We start from the raw sequence: 8,559 nt of genomic DNA, 5'->3' as shown, positions 1-8,559 counted from the left end.
TAATAGATTTGTCCTGGAGGAAGTGCACCTGAAATGCTTCTTGGAAGCGAAAATGGCCAGACTTCATCTCACCTATTTTGGTCATGTTGTCAGAAGGGCCCATTCCCTGGAGAAGGATGTCATGCTTGGTAGGGTGGAGGGTGGACGAAAGAGGGGGAGGCCTTCAACGAGATGGATTGACACTGTGGCTGAGATGATGGGCTCAGGTATAGCAGAGATCGTGGAGCTGGGGCGGGATCTGGCAGTGTTTTGTTCTGCTGTGCATGGGGTCACTATGAATTGGAAACAACTTGACGGCACCTAACAACAACAAAAAAAAAAAATCAGAGTTAATTTAGTTACAGTATTGAATATTACATGTGATCAGAGTTTCATTCCAGAATATGCTTTCATACAGCTATATCTATGTTGGACATATACTTGAGAATGTATGAAAGTCTAAGTTTTTGCTTCTGGAAATACTTACTTCCAGCTACTTTTACAACAGAGCTTCTCTAACTGTATTTAGAATGTTATTTAGAAGGTTTATTTAGAATGAAATGTTTGAATTTGCAGGGATATTTAGATCTGCAGATGAGGGTTAGAGAATCCAAAGAGGTTCAGGGTTTGCCCAAAGATCCGACCAGTAGTGGCAGAATTGGTCTTGACTGCTAAGGCAGTTTTCTTTTGTCTAAACCATGAAGAGACCCTCAGATATGAAGTTTTCAGTGGCAGTGCTATCTGAAAGGTTAATGAGAAACAAACAACTATTTGTTTGCAGTAAGAAATTACAATTTTATAGGCGTAGATCTGATTTCATATACAAAGAAAGCCTGCTGACGCATGGGTTGAAAGTGGTGAGTAAAAGGGTACAGAAGTAGAACACAGATGGGGCTAAGAATAAGACAGAGAAGAGAGATTCCAAGGGAGGCCAAAATCCATTCTGCTGTTTCCTGGTCATAGTGAGATTTCAGAGAAGCTGAGAGCAAGAATGGATGCCACTAGTTAACTCCTCAGCCACCCAGTGAGTTCTTCACAAAACAAGATTTGGCTAGATGAAAGCATTTCAGCTGCCATGTCATTTATTAACTTATTTGCTACAGTATTAATTCAGATTAAATCAGAGAAGCACAATCATATGAGTGATATAAAGAATTTTGTTAATAGAGATTAGACCTTATGCCATTGTGAGAGCTGGCTAAGTAGTGTAAGTAATTCTGTTGTCCCTGTGTCTGGTGCTGGGCCTGAAGTCAATGAGACCAGCAGTTGAGAAGGGAAGATGGATGTGAAGTCATGAGAGAAGGACAAAATACAATCCACAAAGACAAACTGAAACTCACACCAATCTTTCTATGCCTTCAAATGTCCAACTTCAAAGATGCTAGTGACCTGGAGAACTGCTAGCACGTTTCACTCCCCAGCTGCTCAGGAGTTTGGCCCAGAATTCAGAAAAGCTGAAAGAGGGAATCTGGTGGGAGGCAGAGAAACTATCCCGCTCATGACAACAAGGTAAGCCTTGTCGTGATTTGGTGATTGTAAGTGGGCTATAGCAGTGCCTGGCTATACACACTTCATATGCATGTAAACAGGATTGCTGCTTCATTTTTGCCTCCCACATCTCCAGTACATTTTTTAATGGGCAATCCTAATGAAGAACCATGCAGGGAAGGGAATTCTGGGATATGTAGTTCCAGTTTAGCTAAGTGGACTTCATGTGAGCAACCTGTGCTAGGGGAAAAATCCCCCATATTCAAACATGTTCTATAGAGACCCTTTTATTAAGCCTTAAACAGGAAAAAAAAAAAAAAAAAAAAAAAAGACAATCATCCAAAATGAGAGAGAAACCATCAGCTTGCACACAGTACAGAAGCTGAATGTAGTCCACTAACTCGTGGTCATGTTGTTGTTGTTAGGTGCCATTGAGAAAGTTCAGACTCATAGTGACCCTATCTATGTACAACAGGATGAAACACTGCCTGGTCCTATACCAGCCTCACAATCCTTGCTACACCTGAGCCTATTGCTACAGCCACTGTGTCAGTCCATCTCTTTGAGGGCCTTCCCCTTTTTCCGTGACCCTCCATTTTACCAAGCATGATGTCCTTTTCCAGGGAATAGTTCTTTCTGACAACATGACTAAAGTAGGTCAAATGAAGTCTGGCCATTCTCGCTTCCAAGAAGCATTCCAACTGTATTTCTTCCAGAACAGATCTGTTAGTTCTGGCAGTCTATGGCATTTTCAGTGTTCTTCACCAACACCACAACTCAAAAACATCAACTCTTCTTTGGTCTTCCTTATTCATTGTCCAGCTCTCACATGCATATGAGGTGACTGAAAATACCATGGCTTGGGTTAGGCGCATCTTAGTCTTTAAAGAGACATTTTAAAGGGAACATTAGTCTTTGTTCTTCAGCACTTTAAAGAGGTTATTTGCAGCACATTTCCCCAATGCAATATGTTCTCTGATGTCTTGACTGCTGCTTCCATTGGTATTGATTGTGGAACCAAGTGATATGAAATCCTTGACAACTTCAATCTTTTCTCTGTTTATCATGATGTTATTTATTGGCCCAGTTGTGAAGATTTTAGTTTTCTTTATGTTGAGATGTAACCCATGCTGACATCTGTAGTCTTTAATCTTCATCAGTAAGTGCTTCTAGTCATCCTCACTTCCAGCAAGCAAACTTGTGCCATCTGCATATTGCAGGTTGTTAATGAGTTTTCCTTCAATCTTGATGTCACACTCCCCTTCATATACTCCAGCTTCTCAGATTATTTCTTCAGCATACAGATTGAATAAGTATGCTGAAAGGATTCAATCCTGACACACTCCCTTCCTGATTTTAAACCATGCAGTATCCTCTTGTTCTGCTCGAATGACAGCCTCCTGGTCTATGTACAGGTTCCCTATGAGCACAATTAAGTGTCCTGAAATTCCCATTCTTCTCCATGTTATCCATAATTTGTTATGATCCCACACAATTGAATGCTTTTGCATAGTCAATGAAACACAAGTAAACATCTTTGTGGTATTCTTTGCTTTCAGCCAAGATCCACTTGACATCAGCAATGATATCCCTTGTTCCATGACCTCTTCTGAATCCAGCTTGTGTTTCTGGAAGTTCTCTGTCAATGTACTGCTGCAATCATTTTTTAATTATCTTCAGTAAGATTTTATTTGCATGTGATATTAATGATATTGTTCCATAATTTCCACACTTTGTGGGATCACCTTTCTTTGGAAAGGGTACAAATATGGATCTTTCTAGTCAGTTGGTCAGGTAGCTGTCTTCCAAATTTCTTGGCATAGCCAAGTGAGTGCCTCCAGCACAGAATCCATTTGTTGAAACATCTTAGTTGGTGTTCTGTCAATTCCTGGAGCCTTGTTCTTTGCCAATTCCTTCAGTGCAGCTTTGACTTCTTCTTTTAATATCATTGGTTCTTGATCATATGGCACCTCCTGAAATGGATGAATGTCACCCAATTCTTTTTGGTACAGTGACTCTGTATTCCTTTCATCTTCTTTTGATTTTACTTGCATCATTCAATATTTTGCCCATAGAATCTTTCAATATTGTAACTCAAGGCTTGAATGTTTTTCTCAGTTCTTTCGGCTTGAGAAATGCGGAATGTGTTCTTCCCTTTTGGTTTTCTAACTCCAGATCTTTGCACATTTCATTATAATAATTGACTTTGTCTTCTCGGGCTGCTCTTTGAAATCTTCTGTTCAGCTCTTCTATCTTGTCATTTCTTTCATTTGCTTTAGCTACTCTGCATTCAAGAGCAAGTTTCAGAGTCTTTTCTGACATCCATTTTGGTCTTTTCAGGCTTTCCTGTCTTTTTAATGAGCTTTTGCTTTCCTCATGTATGATGTTCTTGATGCCATACCACAATTCTTCTGGTTTTCGGTCACTGGTGTTCAATGCATCAAATCTATTCTTTAAATGGTCTCTAAATTCAGGAGGGATATAATCAAGGTCATATTTTGGCTCTTGTGGACTTGTTTTAATTGTCTTCAACTTCAAGTTGAACTTGCATACGACCAGTTGATTGTCTGTTCTACAGTCAGCTCCTGGCCTTGTTTTGGCTGAAGATATTGAACTTCTCCATCCCTTGTTGCCACAGTTGTAATCAATCTGATTCCTGTGTACTCCATCTGGTGAAGTCTGTGTATATAGTCACCATTTATATTGTTGAAAAAGGTATTTGCAATGAATAAGTCATTGGTCTTGCAAAATTCTATCATGTGATCTCTAGCATCATTTCTATCACCAAGGCTACATTTTTCAACTACCAGTGATTCTACTTTGTCTCCCACTTTTGCATTCCAATCACCAGTAATAATCAACACATCTTGATTGCGTGTTTGATCAATTTCACACTGCAGAAGTTGGTAAAAATCTTCATTTCCCCTGTCTTTGGCTTTGGTGTTGGTGCATAAATTTGAATCATATTAATATTAACTGGTCTTCCTTGTAGGTGTGTGGATATTACCCTATCACTGACACCATTGTACTTCAGGATAGATATTGAAACATTCTTTGTGACAATGAATGCTATGGCATTCCTCTTCAATTTTTAATTCCTGGCATAGTAGATCATATGGTTGTCTGATTCAAAATGACCATCACCAATCCATTTCAGTTCACTAATGCCTAGGATATTTAGCTCCATGGAAAATAAAAAGAAAACTGGGGATTAGAAAATGAAAAAAGAATTCAACTGAGAAGGAATATTTTAATATAAGGGAGGATAAAACCTAATTACCAAAAATCTTAAATTTGAACTCCTATTAAGAAATAGGAGCTCTGATAGCATAGTGCCTAAGGCACTTGACTGCTAACCAGAAGGCTGGCAGTTCAAACCCACCAGCCACTCCTTGGAAGGAAGATGGAGCAATCTACTTCTGTAGTGATACTGCCTCGGCAACCCAAGGAGAGGTCACTATGAGTTGGGTCTGATTCAATGGCACAAAACAACAACAACAATGTTAAGAAATAGCCCTCTGGCCCTTCACATCTGGAATTTTAAATATTTTAATAGTTATGTTTTTATTTATGCAGAGTACAAAGAAATACAATTGTTTTAAAAGATATTGTTGCTTAAGATGAAGCTTAGTGAAAAACAGTGTGCATAAATTTGAATTTCACATTTTGATTTCAAATTTTGATTTCACAACAAATATAAGGTAAATACTAGTTTAGGAGGCACTGGAAATGCTAAGAATTGTGACAATGGGAAATGAGTGATTAGGTTTGGGAAATACCGCATGGGAGAAAAAAATAAGGTAGTATATAGGGTGAGCAGTCAGCCTGGTTTTCTGAGGGATTTCCTGGGTTTGAGAGTTTTCTAGGATGTGGACTTTCAGTGCTAACCCTGGGACAGTGACAAGCAAACCAGGATGTTTGGTCACCCTGTATATAACTACATTCTGATATTTATTTCACAAACATTTATTAGCACTGACATTGTTCCAGGCATAGGGTGAGGCACTGAGAGCTTCTGAAGGACCCCTGCTTCTCAAGAGCTGGTAGTAGGGTGGTCCCTTGTTCCTGATCCTGCTGCTGACATGCCCTGTGACTTTAAGGAAGGCTCTCAGCTTCTCTTTATCTGTGTTTCTTAGTCTGCAGAACAAAGGATTGGAATAAATGATCTCTAAATCATTTCAGATTCTGGGGTTCTTTGATCTGAAATGCAGTACATCTTTTACTGCTAAAAACTCAACTCCCACTGATGTCCAGGTTGAGAAAAGAACAATGAGCAAAACGTGCATTGTGAATCTTTTCTTAGCTCTCAATTCCTGCCTGAGGCAGGGGAGAATAAGAAGGGAATGGAATCTCTCCCCATTTCCTGGTACTCCCATCCACTCACAACTCTGACATTGTGTGTTCCAAACTTAGGATCCTTTGGGAAAAACTGAATAATATATATGGTCAGGGAAATCGTCAGAAGAGATCCTTCTCAACAGGCCCAAACATGCAAGATTGCCTTAAGAAACACCTGAACAATTTATTAGAGCCAGAGGAGATGTTTATGAGTCCAAGAAATACAGGTTGCTCCAATTGAGGTTGAGTTTAGGAGTTGAAGAGGAATCTTTGAAGTCTGGACCATGATAGGTAGTTTACTTAGTTGATTAAGAGGTTCTTGTTTGGAGCCATCTTTGTCTTTATCAAATGACCTTTCAGTGTTGACTATATTCCAAGTTTCAGGCAAGTTATGTTACATAAGAGTATAACTCACTGACCATCTGTTTTTGTGTGACTAAAACCATGTTACAGTTGTGGCTTGGGAAAACTGTCACACAAATTGTAATTTATACATATTGTTTCCCAGAGTCAATTTAATGAAATAAAATATTGAGTGCCAGTTATCAGTTCAGTTCTGTAAAGTTATGAAGAGGAAGAGAATTTCAGTTGCTAGGAAGTTTGGCTCTGGGAAACATGACAGAAATCCAATCATCCATGTTATGTTAATGTTGCCATTTGTTAAGAACCTAATGATTTTTATGTAGAACTGAAGTTTTCTATAGATGGTAGATGGGTATGATGTTTTGGGTATTGACAAATCTAAGAAGAGATTCTTGGCTCAGAGAACTTAGTTCTCAAGAGTCTTGTCATTTTTTTTTTTTTTTTTTTTAAATAATGAACTCCTGAGGCTTGTAATGTCCAGACTCCTCCTAGGCAACTTTCTCTGTAATTATGGCTCCCCTGAGTCATTGGTGGATTTTAGGACCAGAATGATGAGAGAGAGATAGGCTATAAAAACAAATACATTCCATCAGGGGGTATAGCTCAGGGGTAGAGCATTTGACTGCAGATCAAGAGGTCCCTGGTTCAAATCCAGGTGCCCCCTATGTTCTCCTGTTTTTTGCTTTAGGAGAATATGGATTGACTATGACTTGACTTTTTTATCTTCTGTACCTCATGGCTGCTTAAATATAGCTAATGTGCCTGGCATTCTTAGTATGTTAGGCACCAGTCTAGTCTATCTCTTCCATTTCTCACCAAAATATTAAAGATACATACTTCCAGTATCACCATTTTACACAAAGAGACTGAGACTTGGAGATGCTAAGTATCTTGCTCAAGATCAAAAAGCTATAAAGTTCAGGATTTGAACTCAGAAAACACACTCTTAATAACTTCATTATACTATTCATACACTCCTTCTAATGTTAAAAGCTTTGTGACAAAATTTCACTTAGCACTGTTCCCAGGGTCCTGTGTATTGAGTTTTAGAGTTTTTTGGCTGCAAGGACCACTCAGCAAATGTGCCTACACTTGGCAGTGTCCTGAGGAAAATCAGGGAATGGAGTCTATCTATAGAACTTTGCTGGGATCAATATGAACTGGGTTGAAGTTTAGGGAATTGAGCAATTTTTCATTTCTAAAGCATGAGGAATTTCTATTACCTTTTCCAATTCATTTATTATAGCTGAGTACCCCCACATTGGGTATCATCATTAGACTCAGACATGGGGAGTCCAATTCTAACTCCTAAATTCAGCACGATCAATTTAAGCAACACATACTAAGCATGTAATAGTAGGTACCAGAAATGTGGCAAGCGTGAAAAAGGCACAGCTCCTGCCCTCAGTGTGCTCACAATCAGGATAAACCAAAACCAAAAACTAAGCCAAGTACCATCAAGTTGATTCCAACTCATAATTATGACCCCCATTGGGTTTCCAAGGCAGAAAATCTTTACAGAAATTAATTGCCCTGTCTTCTTTGCACAGAGTGGCTGGTGGGTTTGGACTGCCAGCCTTTTGGTTAGTAGTCAAATGCCTTAGGCACTGCACCACCAGAGCTCCTTTAGGCTACAGCACCTGGTATTCCCAGGTGGTCTGCCATCCAAGTACTAACTAGGCCTGACCTCGCTTAGCTTCTGAGATCAGACAAGATCTGGCACATTCAGGGTGGTATGGCCATAGATCACAATCAGGATACAATGTGTAAAATAAGAAAACAGTGATATGAGCTGTACTGTGATGTACCAGGTTCAGAAGTCATGTAGAAGAGGCAGTAATAACTTCTGTCTATAGGAGGGGAAAGTTAAGGGAGGCATTAGAGAGGAGCTGATGGCCAATTAGGGTTTTAAAGATGAATAATATTTCAGCAGATTGAGGGTGGGATGGAGATGGGGATGGTGGTTGGAGTTCCAGGCAAAGAAAATAGCCCAGGCAGAGGCTGGAGCCAGGTGGATGTACTTCCAGTCATCTGAAGCACAGAATGTGATGTGAGAAGTGGCAGAAGATGAAGCCAGAGCTGAAGAGTCAGGTAGAGATCAAAATGCATGTTGTGTTAAGAGACTTGGAGTTCATTCTGAAGGTACTGAATGTGGAGTGGCTTAGATAGACTTTGTTTTAAAACTGGTTACCCTGGGCAAATGGGAGGATGAATGTCAGAGGGGTCCAAGAGGCCACTTAGTATTTGGTGGGACTTATGTGACTTCAAAGGGAAAATCAATAATCTCTGGTGACTTACTGGAATTGAAGGGACCTGGTCATGCAGTAGTTGAGCAGTGTGGCTGCTAACCAAAAGGTCCATAGTTTAAACCTGTTAGCTGCTCCACCTGAA

General features: G+C 39.6%; 1 non-coding gene and 1 pseudogene across 1 annotated transcript; one reads left to right on the top strand and one right to left on the bottom strand.

The window, feature by feature from the left end:
• The first annotated feature begins 6,760 nt into the window (after window positions 1-6,760).
• TRNAC-GCA lies at window positions 6,761-6,832 on the top strand. The gene has a single exon. It is a non-coding gene; the product is annotated as a tRNA-Cys (tRNA).
• A 964-nt stretch (window positions 6,833-7,796) lies between these two features.
• On the bottom strand, window positions 7,797-7,915 carry LOC122149671 (annotated as a pseudogene).
• Between the last annotated feature and the right edge of the window lie 644 nt (window positions 7,916-8,559).

The sequence above is a fragment of the Orycteropus afer genome, unplaced genomic scaffold (assembly GCF_000298275.1).
Source record: "Orycteropus afer afer isolate SDZICR_OR568_19922 unplaced genomic scaffold, OryAfe1.0 scaffold00003, whole genome shotgun sequence".
NCBI lineage: Eukaryota > Metazoa > Chordata > Mammalia > Tubulidentata > Orycteropodidae > Orycteropus > Orycteropus afer.
This window is presented reverse-complemented; position numbering and strand designations above follow the sequence as displayed.